The sequence below is a fragment of the Salvelinus namaycush genome, chromosome 19 (genome assembly GCF_016432855.1).
Source record: "Salvelinus namaycush isolate Seneca chromosome 19, SaNama_1.0, whole genome shotgun sequence".
Classification (NCBI taxonomy): domain Eukaryota; kingdom Metazoa; phylum Chordata; class Actinopteri; order Salmoniformes; family Salmonidae; genus Salvelinus; species Salvelinus namaycush.
This window is the reverse complement of record NC_052325.1, coordinates 37,368,661-37,376,984: the sequence shown is the minus strand read 5'-3', so window position 1 is coordinate 37,376,984 and position 8,324 is coordinate 37,368,661.

The window sequence follows — 8,324 nt, the reverse complement described above, 5'->3', positions numbered from 1 at the left end:
AGTGTGGAGTGAGATTGAGATTGCATCATCTGTGGATCTGTTGGGGCGGTATGCGAATTGGAGTGGGTCTAGGGTTTCCGGGAGGATGCTGTTGATGTGAGCCATGACCAGCCTTTCAATGCACTTCATGGCTACCGACCTGAGTGCTACGGCGCGGTTACCTTTGCGTTAAATAAAAAGTATTTGTCCAGTTCGAGGTGAGTAATCGCTGTTCTGATGTCCAGAAGCTCTTTTCGGTCATAAGAGATGGTAGCAGCAACTTTATGTACGAAATAAGTTACAAACAATGCAAAAAACTAACAAAAACAATTAAACATCTCAAGGATGATCAATGGAAACAGGATGCATCTGAGCTCCATTTCGATTCTCACAGCAAAGGTCTGAAAATGTATTTAAATAAGGTATTTCTCTTTTTGATTTAAAAAAAATTGCAAACAATTTCAAAAACTTGTTTTCGCTTTGTCATTATGGGGTATTGTGTGTAGATTGATGAGGAACTGTTTATATTTAATCAATTTTAGAATAAGGCTGTAACGTAACAAAATGTGGAAAAAGGGAAGGGGTTTGAATTCTTTCCGAATGCACTGTATACTGTAAGTAGGTGTCAAGTGAATATGCAACAAGATAGATAAACCACTGGACTTGTGTCTTACTAGAGATCTGTTTTGAGACACCACTGTCTGGGATGTCATGTTTATTGTCGATTTCCCCCATTAACATCATATTATTCTCTGAATGCAGAGCCCTTGATTTGAGCCCAGCAGAGGATCACGACATTGAGACTATCGACGTCCATGCCTCAGAAACGTGTGGCCAAGCTCATCACACAGAAGGTAATTTTGTCAGAGCAATTACCTGACTAATGTATTCTACAGTCGGGGCATTTTCTGCTGCTTAGGTGAGCCACTGACAGCATGTTTAGATTTTTTAGCAATTGTGCCCATCAATCTGAGAGACGTCCTGTCTCTGTGTCTCAGTCTTTCTCCCTATGTATCTGCCCCCTGATGCTCCCGTATTTCACATAGCTGCTGTGGAGAAGTATACCTAATTAACTTATACAGACGTGCTGTATTGAAAAGCCATAGCATGTGTGGAGTGGAGTTGACAGAGCTGCAGATATGATAGGGAGTGTGTTTATGAAGGGAAGATTCCTGCTGTAAGATATACCTATTCCCAACGGTGCTGTATCACCTGTGAGGGATGATCACAATGCCCCAGAGAACGCCACTGTGCATTGAAACTGTCATCACACAATTACTCTCACCATTACTGCCCTACAGCTCCATGCAACGGCTGTGACACGCTTTACAATTCAGATTGTATTCTCAGTCATTGGCACTTAAATGCTGCACTCCGTTTCATGGAAAGATAAAGATCTCTGTAATCTGCTGGAGCTCAACCAGCCCTTGAAAGCTTGTCAGGCTGCATTTTGTTGTTGGCTTGAAGTTGTCAAACCTTGAAACATCACCTTTTGTTGGCCCTGTGTACATGTTTGTTTTTTGAGTGTGCTATTGTGTTGCTTTTTGATGTGGTTGTACAGCCAGGACAGGAGTAAGACCTATGCTACTGTGTCTGTGACCACTTATCTATTTCATAAATTCTGAGGAACACAATGTATACTGTACAGTACAGTAACCATAGTGAGGTACACCGTAAATCACAACACAAGGTGTCCGTGCACTTTCCTGAATTGGTGTCAGTGCACAAAAAAAAAGGTGTGGATTTTTGTCCATTTTCCCCTGATTAAGAATATATCATTTTCATAGTCATGATATAAGAGCTATTGAAGATTGAAGATTGAAAGCTGGAAGAATGTTTTTCTATGACAAACAAAACCCTGTGTGGATTTTGTCCATCCTCCGCTGATTCAGAATAGACCCTTTTCCAGTACACGACGCACTGACGTCACGCACAGATGCGAGCGTCTCTCGATGGTAATAAGATTTATTACTTCTAAACAAAATAACATTTTGGGGTTCTCATATGCTTACAATTATGTTTTGATTCTTGCTTGAACAGTCGCTAAGATTATATTAGGTTGTGATCTTTTCCCAAATAACTATTTTGGATTCAGCAATTGTTAGCTAGAATGCTAACGCTCATTGATATAAGCTGTAGCAAAAGCTAGCTAAAGAGCCATTTTACTGGTTGAATTTCAAGTTTAATGCAGTTGATTTGCGGTGATGACACAAATGTTATATTAAGCAGGACATTCATACAAGCCTTAAAATCCAATTATAATCCAAAAACAATGTGAAATGCACTCATAAGCAACATGTAAATAGAGGCTTTTTCTGCTGGCGTTTTATAAGAACTCTCCCTTGTTCTGCCACCAACTTGCACGCATCTCCCTCGTGCGGCAATGTTTGTAAATACAGAAAGGGGTCTATATATCATTTTCATAGTCATGGCACGCCTTGTGTAGGAACTATTGGCGATTGAAAGCCGGATTTAAATAAAATAATAATAATAATAAAAAAACGGTGGATTTTTGTCCATCCCTCAGCTGATTCAGAATATATAATTTTCATAGTCATGGCATGTGTGGTTAATAAAGAAATAGCTTTTGACAAGAGAAAACCGAATATCCACCAAAAAAAATCCATATTACAACCTACAGTATGTTGTGATAATTGCCTTGTTTGCTCTATAACCCATTCGTTCATACGCCAACCTGATTTACAATAAGGCTGAGACAACAAAAAGACAAGAGTCACACAGAATAACGGAATAAATTCAACCACACATAGTTTGTTTCATAACAAAACACGAGATTGCAACATCTGTCAGGTGAAGTCCAAAAAGCAAATATTGCATAACAAACAGTTACATGACCTACAATATGGTCAAGCAAGATAATGTTTCCTCCAAATAGGATCGGACCTCCATTATGGCATCTGCTTCGTGCTGCATCCCCAGTTGCTCTCTCGTCAAACAGCATCCAAACACAGACGTTTGTGGCACTACTGCTGGTGCTTCTGCTCCATCTGATCCCTCTTCTTCCTGTTGCCCTGGTGCCTGAGCCGGCTTCATCACCTTCAGAGCATCTCTTACGATCAGGTTGATTGTACGGGCAAGATATGGATGATGGGTCCATTTTAAAATGTTCATGGCTTTGGTTATGTTAGCTGCATTGTCGCTAACACAACAGACCACTTTTCCATCTACTTGCCATTCTCTGGCCACTCTCAACAGTTCCTCTGCCAAGTTCTCTGAGGTGTGTCTGTCGCTGAACTCAAAGCAGTCCAGAAGACAGCTAGACATCGACATCGACAAATCTTCAAAGAAGTGACATGTAACCGACATGTAAGTGGTTACCCTTGATGTCCAGCAGTCAGTGGTAAGGCAAACTGCAGTAGCTTTTTGGACTCTTTCCCACACTGAAGCCTGCGTGCTCTCTTACAACCTGCGTGGAATAAGTGATTTTGAAAGGGTTTTCCTTCTTGGAATTGTGCACATTGGATTTAGACTATTGCTATAATTTCTAAAACCTCTGTCCTCCACGATCGAAAATAGCTGGAAATAGGTGGCAATCATTTTAGCCAATGCAATATCAATGTGGCCTTGTTTTGCTACAGACATAGACTTTGGCATAAACTGGTCCATAGAAGACTGTGTTGCTGTGTTTTGCAGAGTAGGCCTACTTGACTGAGGTGGAGGTGCTGGCTCCACCACTATCACTAAAAGGCCCGCTAGTTTCTCGAAGCTCCGCTGCAGCTAGCTTCACAGTTGGGTTAACGATTATAGGCATACCCATAACATGATGTAGCCACCACTATGCTTGAAAATATGGAGAGTGGTACTCAGTAATGTGTTTTATTGGATTTGCCCCAAACATAACACTTTGTAATCGGGATTTTTTTTAAATTGCCCTGACACATTTTTTTTGCAGTATTACTTTAGTGTCTTGTTGCAAACAGATTGCATGTTTTGGAATGTTTGTATTCTGTACAGGCTTCCTTCTTTTCACTCTGTAAATTAGGTTAATATTGGACTTAACATATAATTGTATGTGTGGGGAACAGAGATGAGGAAGTCGTTCAAAAATCATGTTAAACAATATTATTGCACACAGAGTAAATCCATGCAATTTACTGTATTATGTGACTTGTTAAGAAAATGTATTTAGGCTTGCTATAACAAAGTGGTTAAATACTAACTGACTCAAGGCATTTCAGCTTTTCATTTTTAATTCATTTGTAAAAATTTTGAAAAACTTCATTCAACTTTGACATTATGGGGTATTGTGTGCGCAATTTTTTTTTTAATTTAATCCATTTTAAATTCAGGCTGTAACACAACAGAATTTGGAAAAAGGTGTGAATCTTTTCTGAAGGCACTGTAACATCTGGTGAAATATAAGCAATTATTGGTACCATGATTGTGTTGGGATTTTTTTTTTAATCCACAAATATTGATCACGAAGATCGCCATTTCCCCATTCACTATAATGGGGATACGGTTTTCTGGAAAAAATGGCTGCAGTACTGAGGTCAGCCTTCAACTTGAAATCCTCAATGCGAGGTGGCAGTCATTCTCCCCTGGAACAAATGTACCTCAAAGTCTGCTCAAGAACGTACAATATCGTTTTGGGGATGGGTTACACATATTGAGTTACAGCGCCTCTTCAACCTCAGGAGGCTGAAGAAATTTGTCTCGGCCCCTAAGACCCTCACAAACTTTTACAGATGCACAATTGAGGGCATCCTGTCGGGCTGTATCACTGCCTGGTACGGCAACTGCACCGCCTGCAACCGCAACTGCACCGCCTGTGTGGTCTGCCCAACGCATCAAAGGGGGCACACTGCCTGCCCACCAGGACACCTACAGCACCCGATGTCACAGGAAGGCCAAAAAAAGATAATCAAGGACATCAACCATCTGATGCTCGGCCTGTTCACCCTGCTATCATCCAGAAGGCAAGGTCAGTAAAGATGCATCAAAGCTGGGACCGAGAGACTGAAAATCAGCTTCTATCTCAAGGCCATCAGACTCTTAAATAGCCATCACTAGCCGGCTTCCACCAGGTTACGCACCCCTGCACCTTAGAGGCTGCTGCCCTATGCACATAGACATGGAACACTAGTCACTTAAATAATGTTTACATACTGCTTTACTCATTTCATATGTATATCCTGTATTCTACGGTATTTTAGTCAATGCCACTCTGACATTGCTCATCCTAATATTTATATGTTTATTAATTCCATTATTTTACTTTTAGATATTTTTGATTTATTTCACCTTTATTTAACCAGGTAGGCAAGTTGAGAACAAGTTCTCATTTACAATTGCGACCTGGCCAAGATAAACCAAAGCAATTCGACACATACAACACAGAGTTACACATGGAGTAAAACAAACATACAGTCAATAATACAATAGAAAAATAAGTATATATACAATGTGTGCAAATGAGGTGAGATAAGAGAGAGAGGTAAAGGTAAAAAAAGGCCATGGTGGCGAAGTAAATACAATACAGCAAGTAAAACACTGGAATGGTAGATTTGCAGTGGAAGAATGTGCAAAGTAGAAATATAAATAATGGGGTGCAAGGAGCAAAATAAATAAATAAATACAGTTGGAGAAGAGGTAGTTGTTTGGGCTAAATTATAGATGGGCTATGTACAGGTGCAGTAATCTGTGAGCTGCTCTGACAGCTGGTGCTTAAAGCTAGTGAGGGAGATAAGTTTTTCCAGCTTCAGAGATTTTTGTAGTTCGTTCCAGTCATTGGCAGCAGAGAACTGGAAGGAGAGGCGGCCAAAGGAGGAATTGGCTTTGGGGGTGACCATAGAAATATACCTGCTGGAGCGCGTGCTACAGGTGGGTGCTGCTATGGTGACCAGCGAGCTGAGATAAGGTGGGACTTTACCTAGCAGGGTCTTGTAGATGACCTGGAGCCAGTGGGTTTGGCGACGAGTATGAAGCGAGGGCCAGCCAACGAGAGCGTACAGGTCGCAGTGGTGGGTAGTATATGAGGCTTTGGTGACAAAACGGATGGCACTGTGATAGACTGCATCCAATTTATTGAGTAGGGTATTGGAGGCTATTTTGTAAATGACATCGCCGAAGTCTAGGATTGGTAGGATGGTCAGTTTTACGAGGGTATGTTTGGCAGCATGAGCGAAGGATGCTTTGTTGCGAAATAGGAAGCCAATTCTAGATTTAACTTTGGATTGGAGATGTTTGATGTAAGTCTGGAAGGAGAGTTTACAGTCTAACCAGACACCTAGGTATTTGTAGTTGTCCACATATTCTAAGTCAGAACCGTCCAGAGTAGTGATGCTGGACGGGTGGGCAGGTGCAGGCAGCGATCGGTTGAAGAGCAAGCATTTAGTTTTACTTGTATTTAAGAGCAGTTGGAGGCCTCGGAAGGAGAGTTGTATGGCATTGACACTCGTCTGGAGGGTTGTTAACACAGTGTCCAAAGAAGGGCCAGAAGTATACAGAATGGTGTCGTCTGCGTAGAGTTGGCTCAGAGACTCACCAGCAGCAAGAGCGACATCATTGATGTATACAGAGAAGAGAGTCGGCCCAAGAATTGAACCCTGTGGCACCCCCATAGAGACTGCCAGAGGCCCGGACAACAGGCCCTCCGATTTGACACACTGAACTCTATCAGAGAAGTAGTTGGTGAACCAGGCGAGGCAATAATTTGAGAAAACAAGGCTATTGAGTGTGCCGATGAGGATGTGGTGATTGACAGAGTCGAAAGCCATGGCCAGGTCAATGAATACGGCTGCACAGTATTCTTTCTTATCGATGGCGGTTAAGATATCGTTTAGGACCTTGAGCGTGGCTGAGGTGCACCCATGACCAGCTCTGAAACCAGATTGCTTAGCGGAGAAGGTGCGGTGGGATTCGAAATGGTCGGTAATCTGTTTGTTGACTTGGCTTTCGAAGACCTTAGAAAGGCAGGGTAGGATAGATATAGGTCTGTAGCAGTTTGGGTCAAGAGTGTCCCCCCCTTTGAAGAGGGGGATGACCGCAGCTGCTTTCCAATCTTTGGGAATCTCAGACGACCCGAAAGAGAGGTTGAACAGGCTAGTAATAGGGGTTGCAACAATTTCGGCAGATAATTTTAGAAAGAGAGGGTCCAGATTGTCTAGCCCGGCTGATTTCTAGGGGTCCAGATATGTGTGTATTGTTGTGAATTGTTAGATACTACTGCACTGTTGGAGCTAGGAACACAAGCATTTCGCTACACCCGCAATAACATCTGCTAAATATGTGTATGTGACCAATACAATTTAATTTGTAAGTGAAAAAATAAAAAAGTACATCGAAACTGTTCAACTATTGTCACCTCATTTTATGCACTGCAGTGCTAGCTAGCTGTAGCTTATGCTTTCAGTACTCAATTAATTATCTGATCCTTTGATTGGGTGGACAACATGTCAGTTCATGCTGCAAGATCTCTGATCGGTTGGAGGACCTTCTCCTGAAGTTGTCATAATTACTGTGTAAGTCTATGGAAGGGGGTGAGAACCATGAGCCTCCTAGGTTTTGTATTGAAGTCAGTGTACCAAGAGGAGGACGGAAACTACTGTAGCTGTACTCCGGCTACACCATGTTGCTACTCTACAGAGTGCTGTTGAGGCTACTGTAGACCTTCAAAGCAAAAGCGTGTTTTAATAAATTATTTGGTGACATGCGAATATATTTAGTATAGTTTTATCTAAAAAGGATAACTTTTTTAATGTCTCACTATTTTTATGAAATTCACTGAAGATGGTCCACCCCTTCCTCCTCTGAGGAACCTCCACTGCTTTAATCCCCCTATTCTCCTTTGAGACCCCTCTTTCAAAGTCACCGAGATCTCTTCTTCTATCCATGGTGCCAAAATAATGGGCAACTAGGCATTTTTCATACATGACCCTAAGCATGATGGGATGTTAATTGTTTAATTAACTCAGGAGCCACACCTGTGTGGAAGCACCTGCTTCAATATACAGTACTTTGTATCCCTCATTTATTCAACTGTTTACATTATTTTGGTACTTACCTGTAGCTGTCTATACAAAGTAATACATTTGCGTATCTGAGTGTCAGTTTGTTATAAGAGCTCCAGTTTGGGTTAGAGCTCCTAGTTAGTAGGGAGCCTCCAAATCCAGTGCCAGTGCTCGATGTGATTCATCTCAGTGTGGATAGTGACTGTTAAATGTCTCCCATGTCTGTGATCTGATGAGGATCAACCTATATCAAACTGAAAGGTGATTTCAGAGCGAAATCGTTCTCCAAAATCATGCTGCTTGAGCCGAGAGCACATTTTTCCAGCATGTTCACAAACATGTAATTTCCATAAACACGTCCAGTAATTGACA